This window comes from Balaenoptera musculus, chromosome 17 (assembly GCF_009873245.2).
Source record: "Balaenoptera musculus isolate JJ_BM4_2016_0621 chromosome 17, mBalMus1.pri.v3, whole genome shotgun sequence".
Taxonomy (NCBI): Eukaryota; Metazoa; Chordata; class Mammalia; order Artiodactyla; family Balaenopteridae; genus Balaenoptera; species Balaenoptera musculus.
Window position 1 is genome coordinate 47,264,632 of NC_045801.1, and position 21,214 is coordinate 47,285,845.

Below are 21,214 nucleotides of genomic sequence, written 5' to 3' on the forward strand. Positions count from 1 at the left end.
AATAAACAAATGGGACCTAATGAAACTTAGAAGCTTTTGCACAGCAAAGGAAACCATAAACAAGACCAAAAGGCAACCCTCAGAATGGGAGAGAATATTTGCAAATGAAGCAACTGACAAAGGATTAATCTCCAAGATTTACAAGCAGCTCATGCAGCTCAATAACAAAAAAACAAACAACTCAATCCAAAAATGGGCAGAAGACCTAAATAGACATTTCTCCAAAGAAGATATACAGGTGGCCAACAGACACATTAAAGAATGCTCAACATCCTTAATCATTAGAGAAATGCAAATCAAAACTACAATGAGGTATCATGTCACACCGGTCAGAATGGCCATCATCAAAAAATCTAGAAACAATAAATGCTGGAGAGGGTGTGGAGAAAAGGGAACACTCTTGCACTGTTGGTGGGAATGTAAATTGAATCAGACACTATGGAGAACAGTATGGAGGTTCCTTAAAAAACTAAAAATAGAACTGCCATATGACCCAGCAATCCCACTACTGGGCATATACCCTGAGAAAACCATAATTCAAAAAGAGTCATGTACCAAAATGTTCATTGCAGCTCTATTTATAATAGCCAGGACATGGAAGCAACCTAAGTGTCCATCATTGGAAGAATGGATAAAGAAGATGTGGCACATATATACAATGGAATATTACTCAGCCATAAAAAGAAATGAAATGGAGGTATTTGTAATGAGGTGGATGGAGTTAGAGTCTGTCATACAGAGTGAAGTAAATCAGAAAGAGAAAAACAAATACAGTATGCTAACACATATATATGGAATCTAAGGGAAAAAAAAAAAAAAAAAGGTCATGAAGAACCGAGTGGCAAGATGGGAATAAAGACACATACCTACTAAAGAATGGACTTGAGCATATGGGGAGGTGGAGGGGTGAGATGTGACAGGGTGAGAGAGTGTCATGGACATATATACACTACCAAATGTAAAATAGATAGCTAGTGGGAAGCAGCCGCATAGCACAGGGAGATCAGCTCAGTGCTTTGTCACCACCTAGAGGGTTGGGATTGGGAGGGTGGGAGGGAGGGAGATGTAAGAAGGAAGAGATATGGGAACATATGTATATGTATAACTGATTCACTTTGTTATAAAGCAGAAACTAACACACCATTTTAAAGCAATTATACTTCAATAAAGATGTGAAAAAAGTAAAATAAAATAAAACTTATATTCATTGTACGAGACTCCTATCTCATGTAGGAGTTCCTCATATGTCCTTTCATCAACCCTTGTAAATGGAATTTGTCACATTCTATTTGCTGAGATGTCTATTCCATTAGATTTTGAAATGCTTGTGCGCATAAATCATTTTCAGTTTTTCTTCGTATCACTAGAACTATTAAAATGCAAGAACATGGATTTTTTACTTAATATACATAAATGTATACTTATGGATAGATGAACAAAAAACTATCTTTGCAAACAGCACAGTGGTAACCACGATGGCTCTGCTATGTTCGAAACTGTCTTTACAACTTATTAGTTGTGCGTGTTTGTCAACTTAACCTCACCATACCCAATGGATATGTTAGTAAATTGGCAATAATATTCCCACTAATTATAGGATTGTTGCAAGGATGAAATGAGTTTAAGATATGTAAAACCCTTAGAAAAGCAACTAACCCATAATTGCTCAATAAATATTAACTCTTCGTATAACTGGTGTATATTCTTCCCCATCCTTCCTCCTTTCCAACTTGAGAAAACTTTCTTATTCTCCCCAGTATCCATGTAGAACTTGGCTCATAGCAATCGAATCATGTATACCCATTCTGAATGTTTTTACTTTTAGTGTGTGTGCCACACTAAATTGTGGAGACTGTTTTTAAGCATGAATGTGCTTTATTCAATGTTGAATTCCCTGGGTCTAAGACAATTCCTGGCATGCAGAATGTAGTCAATATATGTTTGTTGAATTGAACTAAACTGGACCAGGTAAAGTGGCATATTTGGTGGAGAATCAAATAAGCAGAGGGAGTAATGAAGAAAGGCTCTGAGCCTCTCAAGGTGGGGAAAATAATGGGGAAAAACTACAGAAAGAGAAATAGGCAAGAAATTTAAACTTTTCCTATCCCACAATTTGACTTGTCATGAACTTGGAACTCCTCCTCCCATTCCCTTTGTCACGTCTCTGCTTGTCTAAACCTCGCCATTTATTACAGAACTTTTGCTAGCTGTCAAGTTGAATCAAGATAAATATCCACCTAGACTTCAGGAGTGATACTAGAATCATTAGTATTAGTAGTAAAGTATAACTAATAATGACATTTGCAGCAACATGGATAGAACTGGAGATTATAATGCTAAGTGAAGTAAGTCAGACAGAGAAAGACAAATATCATATGATATCACTTATATGTGAAATCTAAAAAAGGTGATACACAATGTTCATTGCAGCACTGTTTACAATAGCCAGGACATAGAAGCAACCTAAATGTCCATCGACAGATGAATGGATAAAGAAGATGTATCATATATATACAATGGAATATTACTCAGCCATAAAAAGAAATGAAATTGAGTTATTTGTAGTGAGCTGGATGGATCTAGAGTCTGTCATACAGAGTGAAATAAGTCAGAAAGAAAAACAAATACCATATGATAACTCATATATATGGAATCTTAAAAAAAAGTTGGTACTGATGAACCTAGTTGCAGGGCAGGAATAAAGATGTAGACATAGACAATGGACTTGAGGACACAGAGTGGGAGGTGGAAGCTGGGGTGAAGTGAGAGTAGCATCAACATATAAACACTACCGAACGTAAAATAGTTAGCTAGTGGGAAGCATCAGCATAGCACAGGGAGATCAGTTTGGTGCTTTGTGATGACCTAGAGGGGTGGGATAGGGAGGATGGGAGAGAGGCTCCAGAGGTAGGAGATATGGGGACATATGTATGCATATAGCTGATTCACTTTGTTGTACAACAGAAATTAACAGTATTGTGAAGCAATTATACTCGAATAAAGATCTATTAAATAAATAAATAAATAAATAAATATTTTAAAAAGGTGATACAAATCAACTTATTTACAAAACAGAAACAGACTCATAGACTTAGAGAATTAACCTATGGTTACCATGGAGGAAGGGTGGCGGGAGGGATAGACTGGGAGTTTGAGATTGACATGTACACACTACTATATTTAAAATTTAAAAAAATAATAATAAATATTTTAAAGTGCATAAACAAATGTCCTCACTTAATCAATTTAACAAGATTTCTCCCAAATTCACATGGACAAAGTGAGATGAAAGCCAGTCTCTACTATGAATATTACAAGACATCTGAGATTTATTCAGTTGGGTGCAGGTAAAACTGTTATTTTCAGAGGGGGAGAAGTCCTAATTTATAACATTTGCCAATTTCCTGGGTGTAAGTATTCCCACTATAGCCAAGCTACCAACAAGATGTCTCTAAATGTGAAGTTGCAAGCCAGTATCAGCTGACTCCAGCACACGACTAGTTCTTATCTATAAATTAATTCCCTACCTCTCCAGAGTACAGCTAAAATGGATAATAGTTGTTATCTATTCTAACCTTACTACCAACAATTGCAATAGAAGGGATATAAATAACAAAGCACCCAACTTCTTATCACCAGGTTACCTTTGAAACACAACAGGTACTTGAAATAAGGTGATTTGACAAGTATGAGAAAAGACATGGAATGCCCATCAGAAAAGAAAACACTTCATGTTGGCTGTTTTCACTTCATTGCATATTCAGCTGCACACACTAGCTATAACAGTGAAACAAGTTGCTGAGAAGTAAGTGCAGATTGTTTCCATTGATCATACTGTCAAATCCAGTGCTGTCACTCCACTGATGTATCACTGGGAGAAAGAGGGGGTGTTTAAAGAGATCAGTAAAATAAATGTCATTCCATCTTTTCAAAATTCTGCCTATGTCTGAGATCATATAAAGTTGACAAATAAGGTCAAGGAGAATTTAATTAATGAGATCCTTACTGACCATATTTCAAGGAAGTCGATTTTACTTCTTTTTAAAATTTATTTAAAAGTAGAAGACATAAACTTGGTATATAACAATAAATAAGTTTCATGTATATAACATTATATTTCTACTTCTGTATATACTTCAGCATGTTCACTACCAAAAATTTAGTTTCCATCCATCACTATAAAGTTGATCCCCTTTACCAATTTTGCCTGCCCTTCCCCTCTGGTAACCACTACTCTGTCCTCTGCATCTACATGTTTGTTTTGGATTGTTTATTTATTTCAGGTTTTTTTAATCTCTTTTTTATATTCCACATATGAATGAAATTATATGGTATTTGCCTTTCTCTGTCTGACTTATTTCATGTAGCATAATAACCTCCAGGTCCATTCATGTTGTTGCAAATGGGCAAGATTTCATCTTTTTTATGGCTGAGTAGTATTTCATTTTATATATATATATATATATATATATATATATATATATATATATATATATATATTTATATATTTATATATATATTTATATATAACTTATATGTATACATAAAGCATCTTCTTTACCCATCTATCTGTTGATGGTCATTTAGGTTGTTTCCATATCTTGGCTATCATAAATAATGCTGTGATGAACATAGGGGTTCATATATCTTTTTGAATTAGTGTTTCAGTATTCTTTGGATAAATACCCAGGTGTGGGATAGCTGGGTCATATGGTAGTTTTATTCCTAATTTTTTGAGGAACCCCCATACTGTTTTCCATAGTGGCTGCACCAATTTATTTCACCACCAACAGTGTATGAGGGTGACTTTTTCTTGTTCTTTCTTGGCTTTTTGAAAGTAGCCATTCTAACAGGTGTGAGGTGATATCTCACCATGGTTTTGATTTGTATTTCCATAATAAATAGTAATGCTGAACATCTTTGCATGTGTCTGTTGACCATTTGTATGTCTTCTTTAGGAAAATGTATATTAAGCTCCTCTACTCATTTTTAAATTGGGTTCTTAGTTTTTATGTTGTTGAGTTGTATGAGTTATTGGGTATTAACCCCTTATCAGATATATCATTTGCAAATGTCTTCTCCCATTGAGTAGGTTGTATTTTCATTTTGTTGATGGTTTCTTTTGCTGTGCAGACGCTTTCAAGTTTGATGTAGTCCTATTTGTTTATTTTTGCTTTTGCTTCTCTTGCCTGAGGAGACATATCTAGAAAGATATTGCTAAGACCAATGTCAAAGAGCTTATTCTCCATGCTTTCTTCTAGGAGTTCTATGGTTTAAGGTCTTACATCCAAATCTACTTTATTTCTTAATGCAATATTCCTGCCACAACCAAGCATCATTCTACTTTTGAAAGCATGCTACCAGTACTTGCCACTTTGTGGTTTCCTGGGCAAAGATTTAACTAATATTATCTCAATTTTGGCAAGCTTTGTATCTGTGGCTACAAACACATGGACCCAGTTCTGTGTGTGACTCCATTGCAACAATTTTGCTCTGAAATTCTTTTAATTGTGAGAAAACATCCTGAGCAGGGCTTGTCCAAGAATTTATATATCCAACCTGCTTCACTTATACCCAATAAGTAAATTCTATAATGTATTTTCAGGCATGTCACTGGAAATTTAAGAAATCATGTTTCTTTCCATTCTTTTATTTTCCTGAGTCTGGATAAATCTATAAAAATCTCCTTCTATTAACATTCTATGCCTTAATTAAAAGCTTGTGGCAAGCAAGCCCAAGGTCATATTTTTAAATTGGTTCAGAAAATTGTTTTCTAGAATTCCAGACCATGAGTGTCAGTACAGTATATCCTGTTTTCATAAGATAAGTTTTAATGTTTATGGTCATCTCTTTGGAAGTGATTCTAGTTCTGGTGAGAAATATTCACAGAGAATAAAGGAAGTGAACATCTTCTCTCAGTTCTTAAGTCAGCTATAGCAGGAGTACAAGAAAATAGTTTTTGCATTTCAATTCTCTCAGCTTCTGTTAAAGCCCTTGTAGCTTTCTCCATGGCACTTTATCAGGTTTTATGAATATTTCATTTAGTTGTCAGTTTACATATGTTTTATTTTCCCCTCTCTAAGATACCTACTCTATGAAGGAACTGACAATATCAGTCTCCAGATTGTCGTATTTCTCAGTGTCTAGCACAGGGCCTAGCACATATGTTGGTATTAGTACATCATCTGTGGGGACAGGATATCTACTTAGTTCCTCTATCTCTTCTTTATTACTTTTCTGCATCAAAATATTGCCTCTCTAAATAACTAACTACAATGTGAGACAGATGGTGAGGAATCTAGACTTAGAACTAGATCTCCTGACAACAAAAAGTATTGAAGGAGAGATAAATAACTTCTCAGAAAAGCAAAAACTAAAATAGTTTATCAATACTAACCCTAACCTAAAAGAATTGTTAAAGAGTCTTCTCTAAGTGGAAATGAAAATGTAACAAGAATTAAATATCTGTAGGAAAGGAAAAAACAAACCAGCAAAGGCAAATATATAGACAATAAGATGATATAATTTAAGCAGTTACAAATTAATCACACTACAAAATATGTATTGATAAAATTGCCTGAAATCTATATGAAAAAAACTAGGCAAAATACCCTAAGGAACCTCTCCATTAATGAGTTCTCAAGTTCTCTCTCTGTTTCTCTCTCTCTCTCTCTCTGTCTCACACACATACACACACTGAGAATTTAACATTTGTAACCACTTTTACAATATAATGTAAAATAATATGCTGAAAAAGTAAAGCTTCATTAAACTGGTACTAAGAGGAACTAGTTTCCTTTGAAAAACTCGAAAATAAATGAATTCCTTGAAGGTGGGAACTTTTGTTTTTAGCAGCACCTAAAAAATTCCTGACACATAGAAGTTACCTGATAAATACTTGTGAAAAAAATTTCAGTAAATAATGAGCAAATATAATATTGAAAACCATCATACAAAGACATATCAAGTTTAAAATTTTAGCCAGCAATATTCACATGTAATATTTTGGGGATACACTTATGAAAGTAAAACATATAAAAGTGGATTTGAATATAAGTACCTAAAATGTATGCAATGTTTTTCAATAACCACTTTGTTGCATTGAAAAGTGCTATGGAGAAACACTTTCCTTCCTTCTAGGACAATTTATTGCATATTTTAAAATTCTTTCATTATCGTTTGTCTCTCTATGGGTTATATTGTTGAGGATAATTTGAGTTATCTTGCTATAAAAGTAACTTCTTAATTATGTCATCTGCCATTTACTGACTTTGTTATGGTAATCTGTAAATGTGCAGTGCCAAAATGTCTGATTACAATACATGTCTAAAGAAGTGTTTTAAAAAGCAATTTGGTAACATGAGTAGTTTCTTCATTAGATAGTGATAAAACTACAAAGAGATTATGAAATGGAATAAATCTACTTATGACAATTTTATTTATGCTAAAAATTAAAAAGCTTAGTAGACCTTGGGAAAAAAATGAAGCAAATATAGAGTAAAGGCTGAGGATCAACCACTGAAGTAAGCTAGTGCAAAGATTAGAAGACAAAAAAGTATAAAATCAAATATAACTACAATAAACAGTGAAGAGATATATATGAAGATGTAAAATATGACTTCAAAAACACAAAATGTGGGAGGTATATCAAGATAGAAGAGTAGAAGAAAGTGAAGCTCACCTCCCCCCACAATCACATCAAAAATACACCTACATGTGGAACAATTCTCATAGAAAACCAACTGGAAAGTGAGAGAAGATATTTTAAACAACCAAAGCTGCAAGAAAGATCCCCCCATAACTGAGTAGGACAGAAAGAAAAAAGGTTTCAGGATGAGACTGTCTCCCTTGGGGGGAATCTGTGAAAGAGGGAGGGTCCTCACAGGGAGGCCCTCACTCTGTAAATCCCCCTTCCCTGCTGGAAGGTCTGCCAGAGGAGACTGGACTCTGCTTGAGAGAAAGCTGGCTTGCTAGCAACAAAGGCAGAAGACCAGTGTTGACAGCTGCCATCTTGCCACAATTTCCAACCCCAAATGCACAATGGGCAGGGCTGTTAACATGAGCAGCCATTAGGCGCTGAAACTCCCAGGCCACACAACGCCCTGGGAGAGGACTTGGTCTAGCTGCATGGAGACAACCTAGAGGACTGGGGTGTGGTCCAGGCTGAACTTCAGAGCCCATTGTCGGCATGCACACTGCAGGGGTGGGTCCAGAGGCAGGTCTGGCAGCATCAGACTTTGTCAGCACATACACCAGGTGGCCAGCAGGATCACAGAATTGCACATCTCCAGTGGACAGCCCCTGGGGAGAAGTATGCAGTGATTCCTTTCCCAGCAGGATCACTCCAGTTCTGTCCACTTCACACTTCACCTTGGAGCCATATCTGGATTGGACAGATCCTAGGAGAAACCTATCACAGAGGCAGTCCAGGTCCCAAGCAGCAACACAATCACCTTGATTCCTACAGCCACAATGCCCTGGCACCCAGTACCACCCTAGCACTAAGTCTGGGACAAGCACAATGGAGAAAGGGACACAACCATAAGCTGCTTCTGGGCAGAACTGCTGATGCCTGCATGGGCAGCACATAAGTTCGCTGTGACCTCACAAGTCTCACTTGCTTCAGTGCTCACCTATTTGGAGATAGAGTACACACTTATGGGCAATGGAGCCTTACTAAACCCTACCCTCAGGGCTTCTACTCCAAAAACTGAGGGGCATACCCTGCACCCAACAGGGCTGTGACAGCCACAGAACACATGAGTAGTTTGAAAAACTACCCAAACTATGTTGGGTGGGGAGAAAGCCCCACCCAACATCCAGTGCAGGCCTTGGTGACCACAACACCAATCACTATCAAGGGAATAACAGCCAGCACACTCTGAGGAAAGACATGACTAGCTGGCATCCATACCACAAACAGTCCTTACACCAAAAATATTGGACTCACACAGTCTACACAGGGAGGTTCCCACCTGAAAACAGCACTTCAAGACCACAGTAGATAACTCTTTCTAATTCCTTAAAGTCATGGAAAGTTAAGTAAAATAAAAAAGCAGGGGAACTACACCCAGTTAAAAGAACAAAAGAAACCCCCTGAAAGAACAAACAATGAAAGAGATCTCACCAGTCTACCAGACTCCAAGATCAAAAAGGAGGTAATAAAAATGCAACAGGAATTTTAAAAGTTTATTGATAAAATCACTATAAGGAACTAGAAAATTTAAAATGAGACAACTATCAAAATGAGACAACACATTTGAAAAGATAAAAGCCAATCTAGAAGCAATGAATAGCAGACAAAATAATGCAGAAAATAGAATGAGGGAAATCACCCAATCAGAACATTAAAAAACAAGACAAATGAAAAAAAGAAAGCAATATATGAGACCTATGGGATAATATAAAGTGTGCCAACTTACACATCATAAGGGTTCCAGAAGAAGAAAAAGAGAGAGAAATGAATCAAAGAGGTATTTGAAGAAATTATGGCTGAAAACTTCCCAAACCTAAAGAAAGAAATATATATCCAGGTACAGGAAGCACAGTTGGTCCCAAATAGATCCACACCAAGACATATTATAATTAAAATGGCAAAAGTTAAAGATAATGAGAGGATTGCAAAGGCAGCAAGAGAAAAACAAGGAGTCAGTTACAAAGGAATCACCATAAGGCTATCAGCTGGTTTCTCTACAGAAACGTTGCAGGCCAGAAGGGAGTGGCATGATATATTCAAAGTTCTAAAAGGGAAAACCCTGCAACCTAGGACACTCTACCCAGCAATATTATTATTTAGAATACAAGGAGAAATAAAGAATTTCTCAGGCAGGAAAAAGCTAAAAGAATACAGCAATACTAAGCCTATCCTAAAAGAAATATTGAAATGTCTTCCATAATAGAAAAGAAGCAAGAATCCTTAGAAAAGGGAAAATCACAATAGGAAAAGGAAGTATATAAAAGGATTGAAGATCACTTAAATAATCCAGTACATAGATTAAAAAACAATCAAAAAAATTGTGTAAAAGCAATTTTAACTACAATTAAGAGGAAAAGGCTAAATATGAAGAATTAAAATGGGACATCAAAATCACAAAATGTGGGAGAAGGGAGTTTAAAAATACAGATGTTTTAGAATGTGTTTTAATTTATAAGACTATTAGTCTAAAGAAAGTACATGTAGTTAACATACTTGAAAACCAGGGTAACCACAAATCAAAAACATATAATAAATTCACAGAAAACAAAAATAAAGGAACTCAAGCATAATACAAAAGAAAACCATCAACCCACAAAAGGAAAACCAAAAAGAAGAAGAAATAGACAAAGAATAACTACAAAATCAAATTAAAAACAAGGTTTAAAATGGCAATGCACACATACTTATCAATAAGTACTTTAAATGTCAATGGACTAAATGCGCCAATCAAATGACACAGAGTGGCAGACTGGATAATAAAACAAGAGCCTACAATATGCTGCCTACAAAAGACTCATTTTAGGGTGAAGGACACACATAGATTGAAAGTGAGAGGATGGGAAAAGATATTTCAAGGAATGGAAACCACAAGAAATCAAGAGTAACAATACTCATATCAGACAAAATAGACTTTAAAACAAAGTCCATAAAGAAAGAGAAAGAAGGACACTATATAATGGTAAAGGAATCAATACAAGAAGAGGATATTACACTAGTTAACATGTATACCCCTGATATAAGAGCACCTAAATATTTAAAACAAATACTAACAGACCTAAAGAATAACAGTAGGGACTCTAACACCCCATTGACATCAATGGACAGAACTTCCAGACAGAAAATGAATAAGGCAACAGAGATCCTAAATGACATAATAGACCAGTTGGACTTAACTGATATCTACAAGACACTAAATCTGAAAAACAACAGAATACACATTCTTTTCAAGCATACATGGAACACTCTCTAGGGTAGACCACATACTAGGACACTAAAGAAGACTCAAGAGATTTAAGAGGAAGAAATTATTTCAAACATCTTTTCTGACCACATTATGAAACTAGAAATCAACCACAGGAAAAAAAACAATCACATGGATACTAAAAAACCTGCTACTATAAAGCCAATGGGTCAAGAATGAACCAAAATGGAAATCAGAAAATACCTCGAGACAAATGACAATGAAAACACAACCTTACAAGATCTATGGGATGCAGGGAAAGCAGTCCTAAGGAGAAGTTCATAGTGATACAGGCCTCCCTCAAGAAACAAGAAAAATTTCAAACAACCTAAGTTCTCACCTAAAATAATTAGGAAAGGAAGAACAAACAAAGCTTAGAGTCAGCAGAAGGAGGGAAATAATAAAGATCAGAGAGGAAATAAATAAACTAGAAATAAAAAATTTGAAAAGATCAATAAAAATTAGAGGTGTTTTTTTTTGAAAAGATAAACAAAATCAATGAACCTCTAGCTAGGCTCAACAAGAAAAAAAGAGAGAGGACCCAAATAAACAAAATAAGAAATTAAAGAGAAGAAATAGCAACCAATACTACAGAAATACAAAAAATAATGAGAGTACTATGAATAGTTATATGCCAACAAATTGGGCAACCTAGAAGAAATGGACAAGTTTCTAGAAACATACAGCCTGACAAAACTGAATCAAGAAGAAATAGATAATTTGAACAGACGCATCACTAGAAGTAAAATAGAATCTTTATTTTAAAAAACTCACTACAAACAAAAGTCCCGGACTGGGTGGCTTCACTGGGGAATTCTACCAAAGATACAAAGAAGAATTTATACCAATCCTTCTCAACTCTTCCAAAAGATTGAAGAATAGGGAACACTCCCAAATTCATTCTATGAAGCCACCATCACCCTGATACCAAAACCAGACAAAGACACTACCAAAAAAGAAAATTACAGGCCAATATTTTTGATGAATAGATGCAAAAATTCTTAACAAACTATTAGTAAACTGAATCCAAGAACACAAACACCATGATCAAGTTGGATTCATCCCAGGGTCACAAGGATTTTTCAACATATGCAAATCAATCAATGTGATACACCACATAAAAAAAGAAAGGACAAAAACCACATGACAATCTCAATAGATGCAGAAAAAGCATTTGATAAAATTCAACATCCATTCATGATAAAAACTATCAACAAAGTGGGTATAGAGGGAATATATCTCAATGTAATAAAAGCTACTTATGACAAACCCACAGCCAACATAATACTCAACAGTGAAAAGCTAAAAGACTTCATGCTAAAATCTGGAACAAGACGAGGATGCCCACACTCACCACTTCTATTCAACATAGTATTGGAAGTCCTAGCCACAGAAATAAGACAAGAAAAAAAATAATAAAAGGTATCCAAATTAGAAGGGAAGAGGTAAAACTGTCACTATATGAAAATATATAGAGAACTCCTAAAAACTCCACACAAAAACTACTAGAACTGATAAAAAGAATTCAGCAAGATAGCAGAATACAAGCCTAACAAGCAGACATCTGTTTTAATGTGATCCCTAGCAAATTACCCATGAGATTTTTCACAGAACTAGTATAATATGGAACCACAAAAGATCCAGAATTTCCAAAGCAATTTTGAGGAAAAAGAACATAGCTGGAGGCATAATTTCCAGACTTCAGACAATACTACAAAACTACAGTAATCAAAACAGCATGGTATTGGCACAAAAACAAACATATGGATCAGTGGAACATAATAGAGAGCCCAGACATGAGTCCCCACACCTATGGTAAATTAATCTTTGACAAAGGAGGCAAGAATAAACAATGGGGAAAAGACAGTCTCTGCAGCAAGTGATGTTGGGAAAGCTGTATAGCCACATGTAAATCAATGAAGTAAGAGCACTCCCTCACACCATATACAAAAATAAACTCAAAATGGCTTAAAGACTTAAATATAAGACATGACACTGTAAAACTCCTAGAAGAGAACATAGGCAAAACATTCTCTGACATAAATTGTAACAAGTTTCTTAGATCAGTCTCCTAAGGCAATAGAAATATAAACAAATGGGACCTAATCAAACTTATAAGCCTTTGAACAGCAAAGTAAACCATAAAGAAAATGAAAAGACAACCTACGGATTGGGAGAAAATATTTGCAAATGATGTGACCAACAAGGGCTTAACTTCCAAAATATACAAACAGTTCATACAACTCAATTACAAAAAAACCAAACAACCCTATCAAAAAATGGGCAGAAGACCTAAATAGACATTTCTCCAAAGAAGACATACAGACAGCCAACAGGAACATGAAAAGATGCTCAACATCTCTAATTATTAAAGAAATGCAAATTGAGACTACAAATGAGGTGTCACCTCACACCAGTCAGAATGGCCATCATTAAAATGTCTACAAATAATAAATGCTGGAGAGGGTCTGGAGAAAAGGCAACCTTCCTACACTGTTGGTGGGAATGTAAATTGTTGCAGCCACTATGGAAAACAGTATGCAGGTTTCATTAAAGACTAAAAATAGGGTTACCATATGATCCAACAATCCCACCCCTGGGCATATATCTGGAAAAGACAAAAATTCCAATTCAAAATGATACATGCACCCCAGTGTTCATAGCAGCACTATTTATAATAGCCAAGACGTGGAAGCAACCTAAATGTCCATTGACAGATGAGTGGAAAAAGAAGATGTGGTATATATATACAATAGAATATTACTCAGCCATAAAAAATATGAAATAATGCCATTTGCAGCAATATGGATGGACCTAGAGGTTATCACACTAAGTGAAGTAAGTCAGATACAGAAAGACAAATATCATATATCACTTATATATGTAATCTAAAAAATGATACAAATGAACTTATTTACAAAATGGAAATAGACTCACAGACATAAAAAACAAACTTAAGGTTACCAAAGGGGAACTGCAAGGGGGGGTGGGGAGATGAGGGAGTTGGAAGAATAAATTACGAGTTTGGAATTAGCAGATACAGACTGTTATATATAAAATAGATAAATAACAAGTTCCTACTGTATAGCACGAGGAACTATACTCAATATCTTATAATAAACTGTAATGGAAAACGATCAGAAAAGAATATATATGTGTATATATATAATATACATGTATATGTGTATATATATATGTATCTGAATAACTTTGCTGTATACCAGAAATTAGGACAACATTGTAAATCCACTATGCTTTAATAAAAATTGAATAATATTTGAATTTGCTGGACCTGGTAAAATCAATGTCCTCATCAGTGGATAGGCCTATATGTGGATTATACATATAAGTAATTCCTTTAAATCATACTTCAATTACAGCTTAATTAAAAATACACAGGTTTCAATCTAAGACAGTTGCTTGTTTTACTATTATTGTAAATTTATTACCAGTATTGAAGCACATAATATAGTTGGCTTTCAAATGACAGTGTGCCTTTGAAGCTCGAATTCTCACATCTGGATTTACATTTGCATGGCTTGAGATTCTGCCTTTGCAGAATCAGTTTTGGCTCAGATGTTCCCATGAATAAGGCCTTTGGTGGAGTCTCCTGCCCCCAAAGAAACAGAGCTACATGGCTAATTTTCCGAGGAAGAATTTCTTGGCCAGCCATGCATCATTTCTGTGTGGACACTGTAGAATAGAATATCATCATGCTACAGCCTTCTTCACATTTTCCTGAATTTTTATGTTTTTTACAGAGTTATATGATCCTTATATGATTCATAAACCATGCAGAAATTCAGGCCCCTGAAGAAAAGCAGAGGATTTTACTCTTGTTTCTTGATTCCCCATCTCAGTGCCCTCAACCACAAACTTATCTCTTTCTACTTCGTGTGGAATTGTTCAGAGTTGTTAGAGTCCAGAACATTCATTGGACCACAGTTTTTAATAAGGAGTATTACTATGCCTTAACAGACATGTACAGAACAGAACTTCCTTTCTTATATATCTGATTTTATTTCGATGTGGTAAGTTTATCTAGGTAAGCTCTACCGTCTTGCGCAAACCCCAGTGTGTATTTTTGGTTGGTTTGTCAGTTTGGCACTTAGGGAAGCAGATGCCAAGACAGAATTATAATTGCAGGAGATTTACTGGGGTAACACCTGTGCAAAAAGGGCAACCTGGAGTAGACAAAGAAAAGCTTCAGACAGTAAAGAGATCTGACACCTGTGAAGAGAAAAGGGAAAGAAAGGATATGTGGGTAGGAAAAGCCTCACACTGTGGCTCTAAAGACCCTCAGCACAATGGGATGCCAGCAAAAGGTCACCTGTGGAAGTGTTCTGATCTGGGCAGAAATGGTCAGGCTCGGCTACTCCACTGAGCCTGGTTGTTGGCCAGGAACTCCCAAGGAGAGCCTGTCCTCAGCTCCAGTGCTGCTAATCTCAAAGGTCTGAGGCTAGAGGCTTGTTGGCTGCCTGACTCCTCATGGAAGATTCTCTATTAAAAGGTGAACTGAGTGGGGTGCCTCCATGACAGCCTCACTGAGGTTCAAATTGGGATTTGAGCACAAATGGTTTGTTTAGGAAGGGATCCCAGGAAACACCAGTAGGGGAGTTGAAAGTAAAATCAGGGAAGGGAGCAGATCAAGAGAGTGTGCCTTACTGTATTTTTTTTTCTATTGCTGTCATAACAAATTACCACAAACTTCACATCTTACATCAGCATGAATTTAGTATCTCCCAGTTTTCATAGGTCAGAAGCCCCAGCATAGCAAGGCTGAGCTGGTTCTCTGCTGAGGATCTCCCAGGAACAACACCAAGATATTGGCAGGTCTGGGCTCTTATCTGGTTTCTCTGGGGGAAACTCTCTTTCCAGGCTCATTCAGGTTGCTGGCAGAATCCAGTTCCTTGTGGTTGTAAGTCCTTTTTCCTTGCTGGCTGTCAGTTGGGGGCTACTCTTGGTTCCTGAGGCCTCTCTCTGGTCCTTGAACATTGGTCCTTATATCTCAGAACTGGCAACAATGCATAAATTCCTTCTCATGCTAAATCTCTCCAACTTCTTCCCTAGTATGTCTTTTGCCTCCAACTGGAGAGAATTCCCTGCTTTGGGGGGCACATATGACTAGATTGGGCCCACCTGGATAATCTAGAATGATCTCCCTATCTTAAGATCAGTAACCTTGGAGTCTGGGCAAGATGGCAGAAGAGTAAGACGCAGAGATCACCTTTCTTCCCACAGATACATTAGAAATACATCTACATGTGGCACTGCTCCTACAGAACACCCACTGAACACTGGCAGAAGACGTCAGACCTCCCAAAAGGCAAGAAACTCCCCACGTACTTGGGTAGGCCAAAAGAAAAAAGAAATAACAGAGACAAAAGAATAGGGACGGGACCTGCACCAGTGGGAGGGAGCTGTGAAGGAGGAAAGGTTTCCATACACTAGGAAGCCCCTTCTCGGGCGGAGACCGCAGCGGGCAGAGGTGGGGAGCTTTGGAACCACGGAGGAGAGCACAGCCACAGGGGTGCAGAGGGCAAAGCGGAGAGATTCCCGCACGGAGGATTGGTGCCGAGCAGCACTCATCAGCCCGAGAGGCTTTTCTGCTCACCCGCCGGGGCGGGCAGGGGCTGGGAGCTGAGGCTCAGGCTTCGGTCGGATCCCAGGGAAAGGACTGGGGTTGGCGGCTTGAACACAGCCTGAAGGGGTTAGCGCACCACAGCTAGCTGGGAGGGAGTCCAGGAAAAAGTCTGCAGCTGCCAAAGAGGCAAGAAACTTTTTCTTGCCTCTTTGTTTTGCGGCGTGAAAGGAGAAGGGATTCAGAGTGCCGCCTAAACGAACTCCACAGATGGGTGCGAGCCACGGCTAACAGCGCGGACCCCAAAGACAGGCATGAGACACTAAGGCTGCTGCTGCTGCCATCAAGAAGCCTGTGTGCGAGCACAGGTCACTCTCCACACCGCCCCTCCCAGGAGCCGGTGCAGCCCGCCACGGCCAGGATCCAGTGATCCGAAGACAACTTCCCAGGGAGAACGCACGGCGTGCCTCGGGCTGGTGCAACGTCATGTTGGCCTCTGCCGCCGCAGGCTCGCCCCGCACCCGTACCCTTCCCTTCCCCCCGCCTGAGTGAGCCAGAGCCCCCAAAGCAGCTGCTCTTTAACTCCGCTCTATCTGGGTGGGGAACAGACGCCCTCAGGTGACCTAAATGCAGAGGCGGGTCCAAATCCAAACCTGACCCCCGGGAGCTGTATGAACAAAGAAGAGAAAGGGAAATCTCTCCCAGCAGCCTCAGAAGCAGAGATTAAAGCTCCACAAACAACTTGATGTACCTGCATCTGTTGAATACCTGAATAGACAACGAATCATCCCAAATTCAAGAGGTGGACTTTGGGAGCAGGATATACTAATTTTTCCTCTTCTCCTTTTTTTCTGAGTGTATATGTGTATGATTCTGGGTGAGATTTTGTCTGTATAGCTTTGCTTTCACCATTTGTCCTAGGGTTTAACTGTCCGTTTTTTGTTTTTTTGTTTTTTACATAAAAATTTTTTTTTCCTAATAAATGTTTTCTTAATAATTTTTTCCTTATTTTCTATTATTAAAAATTAAAAAAATAATTTTTTCTTAATAAGTTTTATCATATTTTTTATTTTAAAAAATTTTTTCTTAATTTTTTTCTTATTTTTTATTATAAAAAATTAATAAATTTAGTTTTAAAAAATAAAAAAAAATTTGCTTAATAAATTTTTTCTTAATATTTTTTTTTCTTATTTTTTATTGTAATAGCTTTATTTTATTTTATTTTATTTTATCCTCTTTCTTTCCTTATTTGTATTTTTTCTCCCTTTTATTCTGAGCCATGTGGATGAAAGGCTCTTGGTGCTCCAACCAGGCATCAGGGCTGTGCCTCTGAGGCGGGAGAGCCAACTTCAGGACACTGGTCTGCAAGAGGCCTCCCAGGTCCACGTAACACCAAACGGCGAAAATCTCTCAGAGATCTCCATCTCAACATCAAGACCCAGCTTCACTCAATGACCAGCAAGCTACAGTGCTGGACACCCTATGCCAAACGACTAGCAAGACAGGAATACATCCCCATCCATTAGCAGAGAGGCTGCCTAAAATCATAATAAGGCCACAGACAACCCAAAACACACCACCAGACGTGGATGTGCCCATCAGAAAGACAAGATCCAGCCTCATCCACCAGGACACAGGCACTAGTCCCCTTCACCAGGAAGCCTACATAACCCACTGAACCAACCTTAGCCACTGGGGACAGATACCAAAAACAATGGGAACTACGAACCTGGAGCCTGTGAAAAGGAGACCCCAAACACAGTAAGATAAGCAAAATGAGAAGAGAGAAAAACACACAGCAGATGAAGGAGCAGGGTCAAAACACACCACACCTAAAAAATGAAGAGGAAATAGGCAGTCTACCTGAAAAAGAATTCAGAATAATGATAGTAAAGATGATCCAAAATCTTGGAAATATAATAGACAAAATGCAAGAAACATTTAACAAGGATGTAGAAGAACTAAAGAGGAACCAAGCAACGATGAAAAACACAATAAATGAGATTAAAAATACTCTAGATGGGATCAATACCAGAATAACTGAGGCAGAAGAACGGATAAGTGACCTGGAAGATAAAATAGTGGAAATAACTACTGCAGAGCAGAATAAAGAAAAAAGAATGAAAAGAACTGAGGACAGTCTCAGAGACCTCTGGGACAACATTAAACGCACCAGCATTCGAATAATAGGGGTCCCAGAAGAAGAAGAGAAAAAGAAAAGGACTGAGAAAATATTTGCAGAGATTATAGTTGAAAACTTCCCTAATATGGGAAAGGAAATAGTTAATCAAGTCCTGGAAACACAGAGAGTCCCATACAGGATAAATCCAAGGAGAAACATGCCAAGACACATATTAATCAAACTATCAAAAATTAAGTATAAAGAAAACATATTAAAAGCAGCAAGGGAAAAACAACAAATAACACACAAGGGAATCCCCATAAGGTTAACAGCTGATCTTTCAGCAGAAACTCTGCAAGCCAGAAGGGAGTGGCGGGATATACTTCAAAGCATGAAGGAGAAAAACCTACAACCAAGGTTACTCTACCCAGCAAGGACGTCATTCAGATTTGATGGAGAAATTAAAACCTTTACAGACAAGCAAAAGCAGAGAGAGTTCAGCACTACCAAACCAGCTTTACAACAAATGCTAAAGGAACTTCTCTAGGCAAGAAATACAAGAGAAAGAAAACACCTACAATAACAAACCCAAAACATTTAAGAAAATGGGAATAGGAACATACATATCAATAATTACCTTAAATGAAAATGGATTAAATGCTCCCACCAAAAGACACAGACTGGCTGAATGGATACAAAAACAAGACCCATATATATGCTGTCTACAAGAGACCCACTTCAGATCTAGAGACACATACAGATTGAAAGTGAGGGGATGGAAAAAGATATTCCATGCAAATGGGAATCAAAAGAAAGCTGGAGTAGCAATTCTCATATCAGAAAAAAATAGACTTTAAAATAAAGACTATTACAATAGACAAAGAAGGACACTATATAATGATCAAGGGATCGATCCAAGAGGAAGGTATAACAATTGTAAATATTTATGCACCCAACATAGGAGCACCTCAATACATAAGGCAAATACTGACAGCCATAAAAGGGGAAATCGACAGTAACACAATCATAGTAGGGGACTTTAACACCCCACTTTCACCAATGGACAGATCATCCAAAATGAAAATAAATAAGGAAACACAAGCTTTAAATGATGCATTAAACAAGATGGACTTAATTGATATTTATAGGACATTCCACCCAAAAACAACAGAATACACATTTTTCTCAAGTGTTCATGGAACATTCTCCAGGATAGATCATATCTTGGGTCACAAATCAAGCCTTGATAAATTTAAGAACATTGAAATCGTATCAAGTATCTTTTCCGACCACAACGCTATGGGACTAGATATCAATTACAGGAAAAGATCTGTAAAAAATACAAACACATGGAGGCTACAGAATACACTACTTAATAATGAAGTGATCACTGAAGAAATCAAAGGGGAAATCAAAAAATACCTAGAAATAAATGACACTGGAGACACGACGACCCAGAACCTATGGGATGTATCAAAAACAAGTCTAAGAGGGAAGTTTATAGTAATACAAGCCTACCTCAAGAAACAGGAAACATCTCGAATAAACAACCTAACCTTGCACCTAAAGCAATTAGAGAAAGAAGAACAAAAAAACCCCAAAGCTAGCAGAAGGAAAGAAATCATAAAGATCAGATCAGAAATAAATGAAAAAGAAATGAAGGAGACAATAGCAAAGATCAATAAAACTAAAAGCTGGTTCTTTGAGAAGATAAACAAAATTGATACACCATTAGCCAGAGTCATCAAGAGAAAAAGGGAGAAGACTCAAATCAATAGAATTAGAAATGAAAAAGGAGAAGTAACCACTGACACTGCAGAAATACAAACGATCATACCAGGAAGAAATAGAAAATATAAACAGAACAATCACAAGCACTGATATTGAAACTGTGATTAAAAATCTTCCAACAAACAAAAGCCCAGGACCAGATGGCTTCACAGGCGAATTCTATCAAACATTTAGAGAAGAGCTAACACCTATCCTTCTCAAACTCTTCCAAAATATTACAGAGGGAGGAACACTCCCCCAAATCATTCTACGAGGCCACCATCACCCTGATATCAAAACAAGACAAAGATGTCACAAAGAAAGAAAACTACAGGCCAATATCACTGATGAACCTAGATGCAAAAATCCTCAACAAAATACTAGCAAACAGAATCCAACAGCACATGAAAAGGATCATACACCATGATCAAGTGGGGTTTATTCCAGGAATGCAAGGATTCTTGAATATACGCAAATCAATCAACGTGATACATCACATTAACAAATTGAAGGAGAAAAACCATATGATCATCTCAATAGATGCAGAGAAAGCTTCAGACAAAATTCAACACCCATTTATGATAAAAGCCCTGCAGAATGTAGGCATAGAGGCAACTTGCCTCAACATAATAAAGGCCATATATGAGAAACCCACAGCCAACATTGTCCTCAATGGTGAAAAACTGAAACCATGTCCACTAAAATCAGGAACAAGACAAGGTTGCCCACTCACACCACTATCATTCAACGTAGTTTTGGAAGTGTTAGCCACAGCAATCAGAGAAGAAAAAGAAATAAAAGGAA